Here is a 10807-nt window from a genome sequence, read left to right on the forward strand (position 1 = left end):
CTAAAAAGAAATCTACATGGCATACTGGATTTTGATGACAACAGATGTCTCACTCTTGGTCAACAGAATACCAAAAATCTGCATGTGTGGTGATGGGCGGCACTCTGTAGGAGCCGGTGGAGTTTCCACTTTGGCACAGTGTGGTTTCACAACGGAGCACCTCAGCGGCTGTTCTACTGACCACAGGACAATTGAAAGCCTAAGGTTTTTCCTTCTTATCACCTCTCCACCCCCTGGTGGGAGCTTTCCTGTCATTTTGCCTTTCCGGATGGAATGATGCAGAGGAGACCTCTGGGGATAGCCGAGAGAGCTCGTGCCTGAGCACAAGGGCGGGGAGAACCGGTGGACAAGATGTGAAAGGGCTTGATAAACATGTGAGAGATATTGAGGTGCCAAAACACAGATGCAGAGCTGCCCTGCTAGAGAAGTGTTGCCTGAGGTGTGCTCTCCCTTCTTGCTGGGACTCGAGAGGGCGGGAGAACCTCCGGCAGGTGCCCTGTTCTCCATGGAGCTACCCAGCCAAGACCTGCTGCTTCTGAACAGCTAAGTCATGGTGTTTCCTCCAGGACAACAAGGGCTTCTGTTTCCAATACACAGCCTCTGCCGTTAGTGTGCTGTGTGACCAGGGCAAGTCTCAACCTTTCCACCTGTAATTTTGTCATCTGTGGATAATAACAGCCTGCTTCTCTGGGGCTTGGACCACTTAGTTATCAAGTGCAGGAGGAATGAGGAAATATTCACTGAACTCCAAAACACCATTAGGGGAAAGGCTTCTGGGAGGCACTTTGGGCAAAAGTATTATTTTCTCTCCATTAATTCCCCTGGATTCTTCCAGCACTGAGTGGCAGTAAGACAAGGCCACTGGCTTGAGGGCTGGATACCTGAACACCTGATGGCTCTGCCTTGTTGTGTACCTGGAACACATGGCCCCCCAGGGGGTCTCTGTATATACTGTCTGCTCTGGTCGTTCATAGCCTTGAGTCTAAAGGCTGGAGTGGCCACATGGTACGTTGTGGAATGTCGACCAGATAGACACAAGAACTAGGGTTCTTGCCCAGCTCTTCCCAGCAGGTCAGAAATTAACCCATCCTGTTTCTTCACTGTCACTATGTAATAGGTCACCTGGGGGAACTTGTAAAAAATACCACTTCCCTGGCACTTGGAAGTGCTACCCTCCCTCTAGCCCCACGTCTCCCAAACTCCCACAGCCGTAAGACCTCACCTGGTCCCCTCCTCCCTTTCAGGAAATGCACTGAGAGTAAGTAGCAGAGGGGTTGTTTTGCTATCCTGCTTCATCTTTTCCTAGCTACGAGACCCAGAATCCTGTCACAATAGAAGGAATTTCTGGACCTTTAGTCAGCAGGTATGGATATGGGTATTGAGTGTTTCATTTACTTGCTACAAGACCTTGGTCAATCCCTTCTCATTGAGGTGGCTTTTCTTGTTGTGGAGTACAGGCTCTAGGTGCGCGAACTTCAGTAGTTGTGGCACGCGGGCTCAGGAATTGTGGCTCACGGGCTCTAGAGCACAGGCTCAGTAATTGTGGTGCATGGGCTTAGCTGCTCCGCGGCGTGTGGGATCTTCCCGGACCAGGGCTCGAACCCATGTCCCCTGCATCGGCAGGCAGATTTTTAAACCACCGCGCCACCAGGGAAGCCCAAGATAGGTATTTTTATTCCCATTCTACACATGAAGAAACTGGAGTCCAGATGGTCAATGGCAGGAATAGTATTCAGACATTGGTCTGACCCCCTCACCTCCCAAGTCCTTGCTCTTATGTAGTCCAGCATGGGTGGAATTAGCTGCTCATGGAGAGATACAATGGGAGAAAAGATAGGATGAAGACAAATCATGGAACATCTTGTTTATGGATTCTGAGGTGCTTTATTTAACATAGAGATGGAAGGGCACACAGGTTTTAAGGAAGGGAAGGAACACAGCTAGAAACATGCATCGAGGGACTTCCCTGGTGGCGCAGTGGGAAGAGAGGAGAAACCCCACCTCCCCCACTCGCCGCAACTAGAGAAAGCCTGCGCACAGCAATGAAGACCCAACACAGCCAAAAAAATAAAATTAAATTAAAAAAAAAAGAAACGTGCATTGAAAGAGTGGATATATGTATATGTATCAGTCACTTTGCTGTACCTCTGAAACTAACACAACATTATAAATCAACTCTACTCCAATAAAAATTTTTTTAAAAAATGTGCATCGAGGTCACTCCTGTGGCCAGAGGGAGGGTGGACTAGAGATCAGGTGGGAGGCTGTGACCATGATCCAGGCCTGGGGAGAGAGAATCACTGCTCGCCTTCAAGACCGAAGGAATTCGAATTTACATTTTAACTTGATACCCAGCTGATGCTAATGCACATGGAAATTTGACCAGCATTGCCACAAAGAACAGGAGTTCTCCCTGGGGCTGGGGTGAGAGGTGGGGGGACACTTTGCCTTGAGGGGCACGTCTTTTCTGGATGTCAGATCCCTCTGAGAATCAGAGGAAAGCCACGGACCCTTGCCCCAGAAAAAAGTGCCCATGATTGCCAACATTCACCTACAACTTTAGGGCCTTCACAGAGCCCTGCAGAGCACAAAGACCACTGCTGGCTCTGGAAGGAATTCCCAAATCTTAATTCATTAAGTTGGGGAGGAGTGGCAAGGCGTTTACAGTTGAAAAACAAATTCAAGTCTGAAGCCATGGGCTGCCGTTTCAGAGACCTCTTCAGAGCCTGGACAAAGCTTGGTCACCGTGGCCAGAGCCAGAACTCTGTTCCCCTCCCCCTCCCCCCCCCCCTTGCATTGTTCTCCAAATCCCCTGGTGATCTAAGCAGACACCCTGGAGCAATGCAACAAGGCCCACCCTGGCTTCCTTGAGTTGGACGGAGACTGCCTGCCTGCTTTTCTTTAGTCCCAGAAAAGCCAAAATTAGCCCCACTTTTGTTTCTTTTCTCAGGAGCCTCTACATTGTATCTCAGGAAAGGATTATTGTGCTCTGGCACCCTATCTTATCGTGGGGGAGGTGATGAGTGAAAGGAAAATGGTCTGACAAATTGGTTGAATTTGGACAATCACATGACTTTCCAGTAATTGCCCATCACTGCTTCAGTAAGGCTATTGTTTCAGCTCCCAAATATTTAGCCAAGCAGGAGGCCGGGGATGATTGGGGAGCTGTCAGAGGTTTGAGAGCTTGATAATGTGGGGAAAGGACTTTTTTTGGTGATCTTCTGGCATTTTGATGGAAATGGTGACACCCAGGAGGCTCTGGCCCCATGACTTCTTTATCACTAATTGAGCTCTTTGGGGGTAAGGGGACACCTTGGGGTCTCTGCCGGAATGCAGGGAGAAGGGGAGAGACTCCTTCTGAGGGATGGATTCTGGAGGCTATAAGCATTTGAGCCTAGTTTGATTCAGCAATCACCTACCTCATGGCCGGACAGGCTGCCTTGCCGACTCGTCTGGAGAGATAGGGAAATATTCTTTTACTTCTCACAATGAGCACTGCTCAGAAAAACAAAATCAGGCACAGTGAGCCAGGAGGCAAATGTGACTTGAGCTGTCAGAGCTAAAGTTTTCCCACAAAAAATTCAAGGCACAATCAGACGTTTGCCCTTAGACAACTTTTCAAAAATTCCTGCGTCTCCAGGGAGAGAGAGCTCCCACTGACCTCAGCCAGGCTTGCTCAGCCTGACATCATGGGACATTTGGAAGATGAGGCCAGTGGCGGCAGCAGCACGTGAGAATGTGTGTTATCGATGGGGAACACTTTTCCCCTGTGCTCATGCAGTCATCTGTCTGATATGCCTGTGGGTGGAGGTGGGCAGAGGGGAAGGGTGTGTCCCGTCACCGGCGACAGAAAAGAGCCATGAGGTCATCGGAGCCCAAGGCTTTCCTCACTGACCAGTGGCAGCAATTGTCTTCCTGGCTTGCATTCCCAGGGGTTCACCTCCGCTCCCACGGAGGGTTCTGATACTGGGATTCCTGCTTTGGACATATACTTTCTTCCATCTGAAAACATGTCCCGATAGCCAGAGAGGAGATATATTACTTAGCAAGAGATTTGAGCTTTAACTTTGAGAACTGCACAGATGACAACTCCCTCCCGTCTGAGCCTCCCTCAGAAGCCCCCTTGCCTCTCATAAGCCCCTGCTTAAGCGGCACTCTGTGGGCAGCCCTCCACCCGCTTTGCCTCCCCCCCCCCACGGGGCTCTTCCGTGGCATCTCACTGGGATTTGGGATTCCTCCCCACTCCTCCATCCCCAGACCTCCTGAATCAGCAAGACTTGAGAATCTGTGCAATAGGCAGACCCCGTGATTCTGCTGCACTGAATTTGAGAATCATTGAGCCAGCCGCTCTCTAGGGACAGATTTAGCCCCTGTATTCTCGGATCAGAATGTTCTGAGGAGGGCAGCCTCCAGGGTGTAAGCCCACAGCCTCCCATTGGTACAGGGAGTTTTAATAACCATTAGGTCTCGTCTTCTTACTTTAGTGATTCTTACCCTGGAGGCATGTTATCAATAGAATCACGCATGGTGTTTTTTAAAAAATTACATATAATATGATTTCCAAGCAGAGGTGGGGTTTCTCCTCTCTTCTCTAACATGCCAAAAGAACACTTTAGAATCCCTGGTAGTGGTTCCACCAGAAGGGTATGTGTTGGCACCTGCTAATCTCTTGGGGAATCTCCCTAATGAGGGCCAATTGCTTGCCGCCAAGGAGGACAGACAGCCTTCTGAACAAAGAGGGGCTTGGGGACCCAAGACTTACCCTAATAACTTCCTTTAAAAGGTAGCCTCCCTGGGGAAAGGGATGTACTCAGATGCTTTAGGCTCCAAGATGGTCGAAGAGACCTTGGACCCTGGGGTAGATCTTTGCGGGGAAGAAGGTGGGAGAGGAGATGCTGGCTCTGCCAGCTGGTGGGGCTGAAACTGGGCCTGACTCCGCATTGCGAGGCCAGCTGGTGTCCTTGGAGGAGGCTGTGTAGGTGAACTGCTATATTAGGAGACCACGTCTCCCCTGGCCATGGTTAGTAAAGGGGGAGGCAGTGGTTCCTTCTCGAAGGGCCACAGCTGGGCCTGAAAGGCTGCTGGGAGCGCCAGCGGACACCAGCTGAGGAGGGGGTAGGACCAGTGTCCAACAGTGACACCACGAGGCAGCTAGAGGTCACAGCAGAAATCATGATTCCCTGCTGAGGTTTCTTTGGTGTGGTTTGCCCAGCACTGATTTAAGTGCTTGGCACTTATTCATTCATGTAATAACAGTTCTGTGAGGGAGTTACTATTACCCCTTTTGTACAGAAAAGGAAATTGAGGCATGGAGGTTATATGGTGAGTAGCTGGCAGACTGTGAACCAGGCCATCTGGCTCCAGAGCCCATCCCTCTAACTGCCAGGCAGGTCTTGTTGCCTCCATAACATTAACCATTGTTGACTGAGTGCTTACTACGTGCTATATATTGTGTTCTCTGTGCTCTTTTAGTCTTCACCACTATCTTATGAGGTGGGAACTGTTCTTATTCCCATTTCACAGATGAGGAAATTGAGGCTCAGAGAAGATATAAGTAGTGGACTGCTCACCATCGTTCTCTCCACTCTGGGAATGGAGGCCGGACTAATTCCATCTAATCCCACCACAGTTCTGCGGCTTTTTGGAACTTCTAAGCCTTTAGGATTCTCAGAAAACCGAAGCTAGTTGGGAATCTTGACTAGGGGATACTGGACTTCCCACAATAAAACCTGTGCAGTCCTTAGTGAGGAACTGGAAAAACAAAAGTGGGACAATATTTCTACCTCCAATTTTGTGAAAGCAGATCACACCAGTTTCAGAGGTCCTGCCCCAGATTTACTGCATGAGAGTACATGAAGGTTGGGGCCAGTAAATGTGAATTTAAAACAAACCGAAAACAAACCACAGGTGATGCTGGTGCCCAGCCAAGGTTGAGAATTACTGCCTTTATTTCATAGTAACATTTCACAGCCCCCAGTGACCAGGCAGCAGTGTTTCCAGGAACTGTTTCGAGTTTCCAAATCCTCCTGCACAGAAGGAAGCTCCCTGTGGAAGCGGACCAGAGGGAAGGAGCTGGCTAAGGGCCAGCAGAGAAGCCAGGCCCATGGGGCCCAAGGCTCACATCCACATGCTCTTTGCTCATGCCCTCCTCTTGCCTTCTCTACTTGGAAAGTGATCTGTTGAAAGACAGGCTCAAATGTCTTATTCTCGGTGGATACTTCTCCCGTCCAGCCTGCCCTCCCGGCCTCGCCCCTACAAAGGCTTGCCCCTGTGAGCCCCAGCACAACGCTCCCTCAGAGCACTGCCCACCTCATCTGTTCTCTATGTTCTCCCCACAACCAGGCAAGACACGCTAGCAGGACTGGGTATTTTTTACATGTGCCCCAGCCCAGCAGGGTGTCTGAGACATAGTACCCTCTCAGAAAGTGCTAGCCGACTGAGCATAAGGGAAGGGAAGAAGGGAAGGGTAAAGATAGAGGGATGGGGAAGCCAGACAGGGCAAAGTGCTAAGCAGGGATGGAGGATGGCTAGTGAAATTGGATTCGGTGCTGATCCCTTGAGCATTTGTGACCTCTGCTCTGGCCCATGGGACAGGCCAGTCCAGGCACTCTCCTGGTCACCCAGGAACTGTGGGCAGAGGCCTGAGGGAGTGGGGAGAACGTTTATGATTTCACCAGGAGTCACTTCTCATCTGTGTTGATGTTTCTAACAACCCAATAAGTAGGGTAGATGTTAATAGTCTCATTTTACATCTGAGAAAACTAAGGATCAGGAAACTAATAAACATGTCCAAGGTCACATGACTAGTAAGCAGGGGATGGGTTAATGCAAATTCACTGCTGGATAAAAGTATTCTTAGGATTGGAAGAGCCCTGGAATACCATCTGATCCATCTCTGGTCAGTGGTGCATCTTCCCGAAACATCTTAGAGGAGGGGTGATGGAGCTGTGTGGGATCACTCTAGTACCAGGGAGCTCCTGGCCACCACTGCAGCTGGGACAGGGCCAAAGGAAAGTTCTCCCTTGCACTGAGTTAAACTCCTTCTCTGTAGCATATACCCACTAGCTCAATCCTCTCCTGAAGACCAGCCTAAGGCTTGCTCCATTTTCACTCTGTCGGCTCTGCTCTACTGCCCCTGAGATGCCAAGGCCCACATCCTGGACTGAGTTGAGTCCCAGATTCCCCTCCCTTGTGGCATTCTGGCCCAGGGCCACCCGCGCTCGCTCAGCTGGGACACTGACTCACTCGGGACAGTGTGGGCGAGTCACTGCTTGCCTATGGGGATCTACTTCCCAGTTAAGGTATAACAAAGGGGTAACATTCGCTGCCACACTCTGCCTATTCAGGAGAAACTAGAGCATCTCAAAGCATCTCCATCCTGCTTCCTCAGAAGTTTGAAAGGTTTTACTCATACAACCTCAGAATAAAAACGTACTCAGAGCCTAAAAGACATTCAGGTGAGTTGGGCCTGAGGAGGGGGAAAGCTACAAAATGAATTGCTTCATGCCTAGGAAGTCATGATAATACTGATATCTCAACAGCCTTTGGGTTGAAAAACCCTTTCATGGTTTGTTTTCAGTTTTTGCAACCCATCAGTAAGGCAGGTAGGAGAGAAGTAGACATTTATTTTGTGAACAAGGAAAACAGAATCAGTCTCAGAGCTGGTGAGTAGTGGGATGAGGACTTGCCCCCCAGGTCTTCTGGGTCTGAGGTCACTGACTTTGCCCCTTGTGCGGCAGGCCAGAGCGAGCCCTTGAGAGACCCCCTAGATGCTTGACAACACTAGGCACTCACGTGCTGCAACTCAGGCCCCACGCCAGCTGCTACCGCTGGTGACAGCACTTCTGAGTCTGGTGCTTTATTGCGTACTATCTTATCTCAATAGGAAAAGGCAATTCAAGGGAAGAATTTCCTTGTCATGGTGCTCCCAGCTTTCCATTGTCCAGCTTTCTCAGCCCTGGTTCATCCCCTGGGTCTGACCATTACTCATATCCACGGAGGTGCCTTATCAGGGCTGTCTAAGATACAGGGACTATTTTTTTCTCAGTACCAGACAAACTGGAATCTGTCTACCCTTTGTGGCCTGACATCATCCCACAATTAGCCGGCTCAGAAGCCAGCTGCATGGGGAAGCTACAGTCACCAGTAATCCAGCTGCTTCCTTCACAAAGCCCTAGGATTTCAGGGTCCTCTACCATCAAGGGTGATGGAGAGCGACCTCGTGATGAAGCTGACTGTGAGAGTCTTCACGCCTGTAATTCCTCCCTCAAATTTTACTCTGAAAAACTTCAAACCTACAGAAAAGTTGCAACAATAATACAATGAACGTGCTTATACTATTCACCTGGATTCATCAGTTGATCCCATTTTGTCATGTTTACTTCTTTCTCTCCATATACATAAATACCTGAAACATGTATACTTTTTTTGGTCTGAACATTTAAAAGTTGCCAAATCATGATGCTTCTCTCCTAAATAGTTGGCATATCTATCCTAAGAACAGGGCGTTCTCCTATACAAACATAATACTATTATCATTCTCAAGAAAATGAAATAATAATGTTAGCTAATATACTGTACATATTCCAATGTCCTCAATTGTCCCAATAATCCCATGTAGCTTCCCATCCCCCGCCTTTAGGCTCCTTTAAACCAGTACAGTTCTCTAGTCTTTTTCTTTGTTTTTTATAACATTGACATTAAAAAAAAATCCAAGGTAGTTGCTTTACAGAATGGCCCACAATTTGGATTTGTCTGATTATTTCCTCAAAAATGGATTTCCGATGAAAATATTTGGCAAGAATATTTCACAGGTGATGTTGTATCCTGATCAGGATATTACAACAGGAGGCACATGATGTCAGTTTGTCCCGTCTTGGTAATGTGAACTTGATGACTTGGTTATGGTGATATCCTCATATCACCCCCATGGTGAGATCCAGATTTCCCCATTGTAAACAAACCCATTTCCATTTGTAATTCATAAACTACTCTGCAGGGTGTGATGAAACAAAATTTATCTTTTAAGGCAGATCAAGAAAATTTAAACATAAAATCCTCTCTCTGCGTCCATTTGTGCCTCCTCCTTCTCTCCCTAATGTGCAGTGTGCATCTGCGTTACACATTAACCAGAACTTCTCAAAGACGGGAGTGCCTTCACCATAAAGATAACGTTTTTCGGGACTTCCCTGGTGGCGCAGGGGTTAAGAAGCCGCCTGCCAATGCAGAGGACACGGGTTCGAGCCCTGGTCTGGGAAGATCCCACATGCCACGGAGCAGCTAAGCCCGTGCACCACAACTACTGAGCCTGCGCTCTAGAGCCCGCGAGCGACAACTACTGAGCCCACGTGCCGCAACTACTGAAACCCGCGCCCCTAGAGCCCGTGTTCCGCAACAAGAGAAGCCACCGCAATGAGGAGCCCGCACACCGCAACGAAGAGTAGCCCCCGCTCGCCGCAACTAGAGAAAGCCCGCGCACAGCAACGAAGACCCAATGCAGCCAAAATATAAATAAATAAATAAATAATAAGATTTAACAAATAAATACATAAATCCTGTTTAAAAAAAAAAAAAGATAACTTTTTCCCCTTTTCTTCTGACACTAGTAATGTAACTTCTTTGAAGAACAGCATTCTTTCCAAACTCTGTAGGGGGCTGTGCTGACTTGCAGCCCACTTTGTACGTGCTTACCTGGACTAAGTAACCTTGGTGAATCTTATGTAAAATATCATTGGATGTATGATCCTTTGTCTTGAGAATGATATGACTATGCCTTTGACTTCTAACAGGCGGAACAGTTCTCAGAGCTTTCTCAGAGTCTGTTTCCTGGGTTATAATCCTCAGTTTGGCTCAAATAAAATTCCCTTTTTTTTCTTCTTAGCTTGATTGTTAATTGAATTTTCATCGACAGATGGTACATTGAGACCCTGTGAGTATCCTACTCCCAATAACCTTTCACGTGTTTTTTGCAATTATTGAGGTCCTTGTCTGTCAACTATTATTATGGTGGATCACATTGTTTTTAACCTAGAAAAGAAATACTCATTATGGAAAAGGTATAGAATAATGAAAAGTATAATGGAAATATAATTTCTACATACACACAGAGAGCAAGATAAAAATACATGCACAATACACAGTATAGTTACTTATAAACTTCCCCTCCTCTAATGTTTCTGTGAATGTTATTTGGGGGACCATATATGTATTTATAACTTTCTTCAGTTTATTTTGTCTGATTATATAATAGACCTATACTAATTGAAAAAGTTTATCATATTCTGTAACAACCTACATGGGAAAAGATTCTGAAAAGGAATGGATGGAGATATATATATATTAATATACATATATATATATCTGATTCACTTTGCTGTACATCTGAAACGAACACAACATTGTAAATCAACTATACTCCAATAAAAAAATTTTATAAAGTTTATGAAACACCAAAAAGTATTAAAAAGTATAACATTCATAAATATATCCATGACAAAGTTACTTATATAATACCTACTTTTTCATATGCCTCTTTTCTTATTCATACTAAGAACTCAAAAAAATTCTGTCCTTTTAATTTTCCTGCCTTGCTTTTAAATGGTAACTAGGTTGTTATATTTTCTCAGGGGCTCTCTCCTGCCTGTTTTCCCTGGTTTGGGAGTCGATGCTATCTGGTCTCCCTTTACCATTCTTTGGTCTTGGGGGATGTGATTGGCAATGAACTGGAACTACAACAGCTTCTTGAGCCAAGTGGTTTCCTTTGGAAACAAAGTTTTATGCTGCAAACTTGAAAGGAAAGGGAATTTAG

The sequence above is a fragment of the Balaenoptera musculus genome, chromosome 4, assembly GCF_009873245.2.
Source record: "Balaenoptera musculus isolate JJ_BM4_2016_0621 chromosome 4, mBalMus1.pri.v3, whole genome shotgun sequence".
NCBI classification, from domain to species: Eukaryota; Metazoa; Chordata; class Mammalia; order Artiodactyla; family Balaenopteridae; genus Balaenoptera; species Balaenoptera musculus.